General features: G+C 39.6%; 1 protein-coding gene across 10 annotated transcripts in view; it reads left to right on the plus strand.

Annotated features, from left to right (window-relative positions):
• The window catches only part of Arb2a (ARB2 cotranscriptional regulator A), a 437422-nt gene that overhangs the window by 371843 nt on the left and 54556 nt on the right, over positions 1–11023 (plus strand). The gene's annotated exons all lie outside the window — the stretch shown is intronic.

Here is an 11023-nt window from a genome sequence, read left to right on the forward strand (position 1 = left end):
TAAGTACCAAAGAGAAAACTACAGCATATACATTTTTTCTCCTTTACAAGTTCCACAGTATAAAAAATGTGCCTGGTTTCTTATGAATAAGCCTTTTTAAAAAATCATCCTGACTGATTTATTTCTCATCATCAAAGTGGGCAGTATACCTTCCATATGTCATTCCTGTGAAAAACCCTTGTGTACTCTGAATAAGATCTCCATGAAAGGATCCATGAGTCTACATTTATTAAAATGAAGGTTGAAGTCTTTAAAGATCTTTACCCAGGTATCTCATGTAATCTTCTATCAGGATTGTATCTCTGTTTCAGTTTGTATGACACTACCTGTTTTGAATAAGATAAAGACTCATTGTTACTGTCAGGCCTGTTTTCAAACTAAATATTCATCTAGTCCTTTGTGGCTGCCATTTTTATCAGGCATTCAGAACAGCTTCCCTTTGCTGAACTGCCATTTTCCTGCAAATCACTGTTTCACTTGTATGATTTCTAGTGAGACAAGCTTAGACCTGGCCGCCTTTCTCTCCGTAACAGAGAAAAGAAACGTCTCTGGTGCCCGTGCTGCAGAGAAAGTTGATTCATGTGTAAATTATCATTTGGCCTTTATTTGCTTGGCCTGTGGAGAGTACACAGGCAGATAAAAGGCTCTGTAGGTCAGGACTCAGTACGTGCAGGTTTCTCCGGTGTCCGCAATGACAGCGTTAAAATTGTTGTTGCAGATTATCAGACACGCTATGATGTCTTATCATTTATTTGCAGTTTTCTGTGTAAAATAAACTCTAACATGGAAAAAGCTTCTATAGTGATGGAACGCCATGTACCTGGACTGCTGTTTATTTTATCAGCTCACATTCTAAATAATAAAAATTGGATTGGGTTTTCTCAGCGTTCAAGCTGATATCATTATATTTTCTGCCGTCAGTGTTTTTGTTCCCAGTCTGTCTTCTACGTCATGTTGTAGTTTTTTCAAACTTGATTGTTGTCCAAGTTTGCTATGAACCATAGGTACTGTATCAGTGACATTTTCTGCTAATAGAGGTGAATGTAAATGCTGTTTGTGGTACATGAAGCAACTTGTGGACACTGAATATTAATTGGATATTATATAATCACAAAATCTGTCATCGGTGGCTTTGCTTTAAAGTAAAATCACTTGACATGGACTTCATTACTACAATGAATAAACAGTGGTTTAATTTTTAAGTGTATCACATCCATTGTTTAGATGAACTAGTTTAAATGTGTATTCATGCAGTCATTTTTTACATGTACACTGTGATGCTAAGAAATACATTACTAAATCCAAAAATAATGCCTTCCAACTGGTTTTATGGTACTTATTATAGCACATACTTTACTAAACTGATGTTCATCAGACCACTGTTGATATCTAGCCTCTTGGATAAGCTTTCTCTTTATAACAGTGAAATTTAACCAGTTTTAAATAGCATAGTTAGGGGGCTGGGGATTTAGCTCAGTGGTTCCAGCACCTGCCTCATAAGCGCAAGGTCCCGAGTTCGATCCCCGGTACCAAAAAAAAAAAAAAAATAGCACAGTTAGTATTATAAATGACTTCATTTTTAAAAAAATATTTTTTCACTGTTAAAGAAATTATATCTAGAAACAAATCCCTTTCACTAGACCAAAAAGATATAGTTTTTAATTATAACTCTTTTTTTTCAGTGCTGGGTATTGAACCCAGGGCCTCCTCACCCATATCAGACAAGAGTTATACACCACAGAGCTGTAGCTCCAGCCTGCTTTAATTGTAACTTTTGATACTCCATTGGGAAAAAAAAACCCCAAACTTTATTTATTGTACACTTGTACTTAACCCTATGCAAATGACCTTCTAGGCCCTGAGGAGATAGGGTGATCTCCCCTTCCTTTTCCTCCCACCACTGAAGCTGAGCTGAGGTCTGGAGGGAGGATGCCCCGCTCCATGTCATAGATGCTCTTGGAAAAGTCTACCCCACTTCAGTGCACCCCACAGCCTCCTGTTGTACTCCACAAGGAGCACGGGAGACATGAGTGTCCAACCTACTCATCCCTCCTCCTTGACCAGTTAAAATGGCTTCTTGTTTATTCTCCCCCAATTTTCTTTCTTAACACATCCCAAGCTAAAATAATGTATTAAGTGTAGCCCAAATAGAGAAGGAGAAAACAGGCAGAAACATGTAGCTTCCTTTCTCTTCGGAGGAAGAAAAACGCTAGTTCAGCTTCCTTCCCCCTTACTCTCGAATAGCAAGCAAGCACATTACAATGTTCATATTTTAGCCTGGGGAAAGAGTGGCACAGATGATCTAATAATTTTGTTGCTTAATTGACAGCAGTTTGTAGAAAGCACCATTGAGGAAAATGGAGCCTAGCAGACAGAATTTCTGAGAGTGGGTCCCATGGTTTGGGTGCTTCCCTCCAGAATTCAGGGGTCGCTGCGGGATGTGTTGAAGGGCAGGGCTTTGGGAGCTGAGTGAGTCATGAAGGTGGAGCCTGGTGAGTGGGCTTAGGGCCCTCTGGAAGGGTCTAATGGAAGGGAATTCATCCCTCTGCCCCTTTCACCTGAGAGAGGCACAGGTTCCTCCCTGGGACGGATGCTGTCTTCCCCCACCAGACACCTAAACCTTCCAGTGCTTGCTCTTGGACTTGAAGTAAATTTCTGTTCTTTAAAACTTATCCAGTCTTGAGTATATTGTGGTAGTGACACAAAATTGATTAAGACAATGAGGTAAAACTGAAGATGAACTTATCCAAGAGTAGGCTTGCTAACCCCTTTCCCGCATATCTGTTGAGTAATGAGCACTAAAGAGGTGGGAGGACAGATAGGGTTCCCATCTCAGTGCTCCTCGCACGAGGAACTGTGAGCAACTCATAGAATTCTGTTTGTACCTTCGTGTAATTGATGTATCACCAGTCGCATTTAGTTAGGCGTGTAGGTGTTTTTAACTGTGTTTCATGCATATATGTATTGTATATAGTATACAAATATAACATTTGAGTGTAAGTATCAACAGTTGTGGCAATTTTCCTTAGAGTATATCTTATGCATCTGTGTTGAAATAGGCTTGCTATAATTATGACAATTAAAGACATTTAAAAGTAGCAAAACAGATTTGTTTTCATATATGATAACTTATTTACCTTGGTAGCCGAACTCAATACAATATCTCCTTTAAATTTACTTTGATCCAATACATATGACCTGTTTCAGTTGAACCTTTTTGTCAACAAGGAATAGAGACCCACTCATCTAACGTGACCCCTGATAGAGAAAATTCATAGTTGTCTCCTAAAAAAGATTCTTATAGAAAATGTTAAGAACTAGATGCTATGCTGAAATTTTAATTTAAACCATCTAAATGTTATAATGTTGCTCTAATGTGAAATGAATCAATTTTGGGTTATTGTGAGGGTAGTCATCATCTTGTGGTTGGAAAGTCACTGGAAATTAATAAGGCTCTACAAAAAAGCCACTCTTCCTCACGAGACACACTACATTTTTCTAGAGATATCTTGTTTCTCTCTTCCCCTCCCTAATAACTACCTTTTCCCATTTACTCAGAACTTAGGCAAATGCATGGCCTTCAAGTATATCTAGTTTTGAATTTATTCAAAAGTTTTCAGCTGCAACTCTCCACCAATCTCTTGGTTTCTTTCATTCAAATTCCTAAGAAAATTATTGTTCTATGTCATAGGCAAAGGCCCTGGTGATTTTGCTGCAATTAGTTCAGGGTCCATCCCTGGCTTCCTCAGCTGTGGGAAGTCTGGGATCATGTGAAACAACAGATGGCCTGCCACTGCTCTCCCTGAAATAGGTCTGTGAACAATACAGCTTTGTGAGAAGGAGTGCTGGTGAGTAGATGTCAGGATTCACATCTCTGACATACAACCTCTCTAGATTACTATCCCTGGTTTGAGGTACCAAGCCTTTAACATAACCCATTACTTAAATGTCACTTCCTCAAGAGTCCCAGACTCTATATGTGTTCCTAGCATATGCTCCCAAGATATTCCATATCTCTAAAATAAAACTCATCAGATATCTCTACATGATCACAAGCTCATTAGTGTTATCCTAACCGCTTACATAACTACTTAATGTAATGTTCTCTCACAAACTCTAAGGTCTGTGAAAACAGGGGCCATGTCTTTCCTACTCAACATTCTGTCATTGGTACCTGGCCTGTGACTTTTCACCAGGGCCCAAACATTTATCAGTTAACAGATACCTTAAACCAGTGATGGCAAACCTTTTGGAGACCAAATGCCAAACTGTAACCCAAAACCCACTTATTTATTGAAAAGTACCAATACTGCAATTAACCCTGAGTACTGAGGTCTTAGTGTAGTTTAGAAAAAACAATCTTTTGTCTTAAACAAAAAACACGGCGTGCCATAGATTCACCAGTACTGCCTTAAAGCTGCGGGAACTCTTTTAGATTGGATTACAATATCCTCACTTCTGATAGTGACATGATCAGTATCTGTCCCACAGCACAGACTCTGACCAATCTCTCCCAAAGTTGTGGCACCCATCGTTTTGTTGGTTCTTCCTTTCTATCTGTAATTTCTTCTTCATTTCCACTACCTCCATATTAAACCAGCCTTCTTCACCTTACTCCCTGTCGGTAATCTCCTGTCTTGTATCTGCTACACATCTTCCTAAAACTAGCTTTTCACACCTCTTTCTGTATGTGATAAACTCAGTTGCCCCACTCTTCTACCTAAGGAATTGCAACGTCATGGCGGGGTCTGGAGACCTAGGGATTTCCCAAGGCCCAACCCCTCCTGTTCCTCAGGTTTTTGCTGTCACCCTGGTGAGGGATGCAAGAGTGGAATGAGGCTAACTGAAAGCCGAAGCTCCCCCAGATGCCAGGTGCAGAATGAGAGACTCAGAAAAGGAAAGTAGTGTGAAGCAGAGGTTTACTTACAATATTTCAAAGGCAGAGACAAAGCTGTCAAGCAACAAACTTGCTGGGCAGGGAGAGCTTGAAAGTGAGCTCCTCGGGATGGTGTCCTTGCTCTGCCCATTTTTATAGGGGTTTTAACCCCATCAGGGTCTTAGCCCTTATTGCTGGGATGAGCTTGTTACTAGGGTGGCTAAGGTCTATGGAGTGTTAGGGGGGTTCCAGTGTAGGCAATCGGGTCTCTAAGAATAACTGTTTTACACCTGTAAAGGTTTCACAAAGGGCAATTTCCAGTAACCAGGTGGTCATTTTTATAGTTGTCAGCCACACCAGCCAGTCCACGCTAGTGCCCTGAGTGTCTGCCTATCTCCCCTTCTCACTGTTTCTGACTCAATCCTCCTACTGCCGTAGGATGGGAAGTAGGTAGGGCTCTTGTCGTCCTCCCTTGAGGGTTGACACTTGGATCTTGGGCTTGCTGCTGGGGGTTTGGTCTCGGGGGCTAACAGGGGGATTGGGCAGGCATGGCAGCCTGCACCAGGAGGGCAGTGTCACCTGCACAGAGGCTGGTGTCAAAGCCACAGACTCAGCTCTAAACCACGAAGCTGCTTGGAGACCGCTTGTTGCTCACAGCCACACAGAGCCTGCATTTTCTACCCTCTACAAAGGGTTGGGTCTTTTAACCTTCCCCAGGGGTCCCTTCTGACTCTACAGAATGAAATTCAGGCAGGCATGATGGCAAATACCTGTAATCCCCGCACTCAGGATTCTGAGGCAGCAGGATCATTAGGCAGTTGAGGACAGTGTGGGCTACCTAGTAAGTCCAGGGCCAAGCTGAACTGCATCAGTGAGACCCTGTCTCCAAAAAGAGCAAGAAGAATGAAATCCAAACTTTTATGTCCCTCATATTCTTGTTCCTACCAAGCTTTAAATTTTGTACTACTGTCCTGCAGGAACGCTTATTCTATTAAAAAAAGTCTTAACTCTAAGCCATACCTGTAATCCCAGCACTCTCGGAGGCCGAAGAAGGACGATCACAAGTTGGAGCCCGCTGGGGCAAGTGACTTAACAAGACCCTATCTCTAAAAATAAAAAGGGCTGGGGCTGGGGATTTAGTTCAGTGGTTCCGCTGCCTGCCTCGAAAGCGCAAGGCCCCAAGTTCGATCCCCGGTACCCAAGGAAAAATGAAAAGGCCTGTGCAGATGTCCTAGGTTCAATCCCGAATGCATCAAAAAGAAAGAAAGAAGAAAAGTCTAACTCTGGTTCTCCCAGTAATTATGAGCATTTCTATATGTCCTCCTGTTCACTCGTCTTCTTACTTCCCCTAATCCTACTTTTCTTTCAGAGCCTATCCCAAGGTCCAGTCTCTTCATAAAGCTGCTTTTACTACCCTCTATAACCACTTCTTCTACAGTTAGAGGACTTATTACCTCTGTCATTCAGCTGGACTTTAATATAAGCTACCGTACAATATTATTCATCTTTCTATACATCCAGGATGATAGTGAAAAATATGAATTGCAGTCAGACTGCTGAGGTCAAGTCCTGCTTCCACGGTTACCATCCAGGTGGCAAGTCCCTGTGTACTTTAGCTGCATCATGTCTAAGGTGGCGGCAACAACACATTTCACAAAAAGTCAGCAGAGTTACATGGCTAAAGGGTAGTGAGTGGTCAGAAAAGGTTTTTTATAAGATTATTTGTTTCTTATTGACTAATCGGCCATTTGAATGTATAGCATATGTAGACAATGTACAAAACCATAGCAGCGTAAGGGTTAGTATAAAGAAATCTGCTGACAAGGAAGTAACTTCTGTCCTGTGTCCCAATCAGACTATAAGACCCTTGCAGTCTGTTCGCTCAACCCGTATGTATTTCCTGACTACCTGCTCTCTTCAAAACCCTGTTACAGGCACGAATTACAGAGAGGAAAAATGGAACTTGAGATGGGTTTGGAAAGAAGAGTAAGAATACTTAAGTACTAAGGAAGCAAGAAGATACATTAACAAATGAGTTAATAAGTAGACATGCTTATAATGTATTTGGAGAGAAAGGGTTCGACTCTGTATAGGAAAGAGAGACCTTGACCTTCAGGACCAGTGTAAATAAAGCCATTGTCATTGTGCTTTGCCCTGGGGAAGAACTTACTGAACATTTATTGGCATCCATGAGCACAGTGGTAATGATGAACACTTTCAAGCACCACAATTTCCAGCCTCTCTTTAGAGCTGTTAACTTTATTTGGCGTCTTCGTTTCTTCATTTTCCACTGAATGAATGCCAGAAAGTCTTTTTCAATTTTTTTTTTCCTGTCTGATCAAGACTTAGATAATGTCTGCTTCTTTTGGTAGCTAAACATCCCCTGAACTCAGTTTCATGCTTCAGTGAGAAGATCTTATGGTATTGCCAATGGAAACCACTTCACATTTGGGCAACATCATGATGTCTAAATGGCTCAGATTCAAGTTTCAGTGTAGATCCTGGTTCCTGCACATTTGCTGTCAAAAACCACTTTATGGCAGCCAAACTGTGGAATCCTTCCAAGTGTTAGGCACTATTAGATGTACCATTAAAGTACTGCAGAGATTATGAAATTTCGAATTTTTTTAGCATAACATGTTCTATGGTCTTCCATGGAATTTTAATCCATCAGTTGCTTCTGTTGTGTGGCTGAAGGTCATTGAAATCCTCATTTTTATACAACATCACAAGTTTTAAAGAGAACTCCAAGTTGGAACTTCTATAAAAATTTTATACTGTCTTATACATCAGTGGATATATAGAACTATCCTGATTTTCAAATGTAGCTGTGAAATAGAACTTCAAGAAAGTATAATTGTGGGGGGGGTTGTCCTATATATCTTAGTCCCCTCTCGTGACCTGTCTCTTTTTTTTTTTTTTTTTTTTGGGTACCAGGGATCCAACTTGGGTCCTTGTGCTTGCAAAGCAGGCAACGAAACCACTGAGCTAAATCCCCAGCCCTAACCTGTCTCTATATTTCCTTTGGTCAATGTACAAGAAATAAGACATATGTAAGACATCATAGTTTAAATAACTTTTTATAAGATCAAAATTCTTTGGAGATAAGATAATCGGCCATCAGCCTACAATACAACAATTACATTAATTGAGCTTCCTTACTTAAAAGCAGAAACATGTAAGCTTATCTAAAAAGACATTTCCTTATAATAAATACCAAATAAATCATCATATATTATTGAATACTAAATAAATGATTATTTTTAAAATGATTTGTTTAGTGCCTGCTTCCCACATCAGAATATAAACTTCTTGAAGGCAGTGATCACATGTGTTTTATTAACCTCCATATCCCCAACTCCTAGAATAAATGTTGAAATGAAAATGAAATGAATTTACCTGAGTCTGTGTCCAAGAAACAGACTAACATAATGGGCCGATCATACACTGAAATACAATGTAAATCAAGTGCAATTAGCAGGCAATTAGCATTCTTTATTTTCTTACTATAAAGAATATTATTTTATAAGTTTTGAATGAAATAAATTGTGAATGTTTCAATTTTTAAAATGTGTTACAGTAAAAGACACACGATCATTAATCTCTCTGAAAATAGTCCCTCTTTCTTTGACCCCACTATCCCATTGTTCTTGCCACTTTCTGAAGCAGTTCTGGAATTCCTCTTTTGTGAGTGTCTTTAGTTGCACTGTCCTGGCTGTCCCAATGTCCTGAATTGATTCAAAACATTTACCTTTCATGATCATTTTGACTTTGTGGAAGAGCCACAAGTCTCACGGTGTCAGATCCAGTGGATGAGGACACACCATAATGTTCTGAAAGCCTGCCTCTCTATTGGATGGCACTCAGCAGCAGCATTCAGTATATTTTAATCATACCTTGTAAAGACATGAAAGAGAACTTCAGAAAGTAACAAGAATGATGGGATAAATCTGTTCAAAGTGAGAGGGAGAACTTTAAGGGGGATTAGTGGCAATGTGTCTTTTATTGTAATATCTTTAATTTAAACATTTATCATGTATTTCAAGCATACTTCATATCAGTGATTAGTAAAAACCTGTAACATAACACTAAATCATGTGGGACTCCTGGGAAACCACACTGGTTTTTATTTTAACTTTCTCATAACTTGATATGACCAAACATGGGAAAATCTAGAAAATTGATACTTTAATTGTGCTGTAAATTTACCTCTTAAATACTGTTGTCTCAACCACATTTTTGGCAATAGTCAATAGTTAAAGAATTGAAGCCCAAGACCCCTGGTGAGAGCCTTCAGTGAGCATGGATGTGTTTCTCTGAGTTACGGAACAGGCTGAGGATGCAGTTGGTGTTCTGCAAGAAATATTAGAAACCTAATTTTAAAATCCCATGGAAGACCATTCCACCTTCACAGGGGAGAAGAAGCTCTCTTTTTATTTATCCAATATGGTTAATAACCACTCAGTAAAAATATATCAAAATAGGAAGCATTGTTTTAGAGAAAACAAATGTGCATTAGGTAGCAAATGTGCTTAGTATTGTTTTTAGTAGGAGGATCTCTTTATTAGTTCAGTGTGCTGAGGTAACTGTATCAGAAAATGTGAAATGCAGAATCATTTTCATTATAGGCATAATTTCTATTCCTAAATATAACTCCTCATGTAACATATTTCAATTTCATTTTGATGCTACTTACCATAAAGCACAATGTGGAATAAGGGGGCTGGGGATTTAGATCAGTGGTGCCACTGCCTGCCTCAAAAGTGCAAGGTCCCAAGTTCAATCCCTGGTACCAAAAAAAAAAAAAAAGAAAGAAAAAAGAAAATGACAATGTGGAATAAGGCAGGTATGTCTTGGGCCCTTCCAAGACACACTGTTACTACTATAATTTTCTTTTTTTTTGATACTGGGGATTGAACTCCGGTCCTTGTGCTTGCGAGGCAGGTGCCAGAACCACCGAGCTAAATCCCCGGCCCGTTACTATAATTTCCTCAAGGATGAGATCTAGGTCTTGTTTTTCTTCATATGCCCACTCCCTAAAGTACCTGTCATATATAAGATACTCAGGAAATATTTGGACCAAAATGAACTAAGCTCTTAGAAGGTTATCACACAATCTGTACTCTTTAGGACGACATTGTATTGAAACTACAGGTGTGGATTTTTTTATTATTGAACATCCCTGCATTAGGATGTGATCATCATATCCAATTTTGTAATATATTTTCTGTTGACTGCTGACAAACTATATGACATGTCCATGAAAGATGAAATATTAAAGGCAGGAAGGTCTAATGACTCTTCCTATGCAACTTCCCTACTGCCATCAGGCTAGTTAGCCTAATGCGTCAATCTTGCCAATATTAACTGTTTCCCAGTTTTCCCACTTCTTGTAGTCTTTCAGAGAATAGTAACAAATGCCCAACAAATTCAGAAAGGATACAGATTATCTGGGAGTTGCTCCTCTGTGCTGTGGTGTGAGGGAGGCCGGCCGAGTCCTCTGTGGTGTGCATATCCCATTCATCTTATCTCAGATCTACAGAGAGATCTGAATGTTGGCTTACTCCTCTACTCTTCTCAGTCTTCTCCCTGACATATGGAAGCCACACTCTTTCCAGAGGCTCATCTTCCACAGCCATAGTTCACACTTCCTGAGGTATGACTCAGGCAAGGCAGCTAACCCCTGGTGAGGAGGGAGGACAACAGGAGAAAAGAAAAAGACCTGAACAGTCCCTAACCTGAAGCAGCTTGCTAGCAAAGGTATAGGCTTGACAACTTACTGAAATGCAGGGCTTCGCCACAATGAAGTTCCTTTTACTGTGTAAATGATTATACAAGGCCCTAAAAGCAGCAGCCTGAACAAATTCCAAAAATCTGCCATATATTGTTACAAGTAGCATTGGTTGGTCTTTTGTTTGGGGAAATAAAAGAAAGATATGTAGAGTGTTGCATTTCTGTTTATGTCTTTTTAAAATCTGCTTCAATAGAATGATATGTTAGAAATCAAAATAACGAACAGTTTCTTATTTCTTTTTTTACTACATTTTGCAAAAATAAATCTGAATAATACATGGTTCCTTAATATTTCTGTGGACTATAAATAGCTCTTTTTAGTGAGAATGTTATTAATACAAAAGCCAGAAAACA

The sequence above is a fragment of the Heterocephalus glaber genome, unplaced genomic scaffold (assembly GCF_053883595.1).
Source record: "Heterocephalus glaber isolate CG9 unplaced genomic scaffold, H.glaber_assembly_v1.0 deba00001465, whole genome shotgun sequence".
NCBI lineage: Eukaryota > Metazoa > Chordata > Mammalia > Rodentia > Bathyergidae > Heterocephalus > Heterocephalus glaber.